Here is a 367-nt window from a genome sequence, read left to right as displayed (position 1 = left end):
ATCCACTGAGCCAAACCGGCCAGGGCTCCCAAATGATTCTTTTGAAGCAAATCCCAGACATCTTATTATTTTATCCATAGCTTTTTCAGTATATATTTATAAAAGGTCATCACCTCTTTAAAAACTAACAGCTTTGCCCTAGCCAGTTTGGCTCAGTGGATAGAGCATCAGCCTGCAGACTCAAGGGTTCCAGGTTCGATTCCGGTCAGGGGCATGTACCTTGGTTGCGGGCACATCCCCAGTGGGGGGCGTGCAAGAGGCAGCTGGTCGATGTTTCTCTCTCATCGATGCTTCTAACTCTCTATCCCTCTCCCTTCCTCTCTGTAAGAAATCACTAAAATATATATATTTTTAAAACTAACAGCTT

Source organism: Myotis davidii, unplaced genomic scaffold (genome assembly GCF_000327345.1).
Source record: "Myotis davidii unplaced genomic scaffold, ASM32734v1 scaffold545, whole genome shotgun sequence".
NCBI lineage: Eukaryota > Metazoa > Chordata > Mammalia > Chiroptera > Vespertilionidae > Myotis > Myotis davidii.
Note: the sequence above shows the minus strand (reverse complement) of the source record.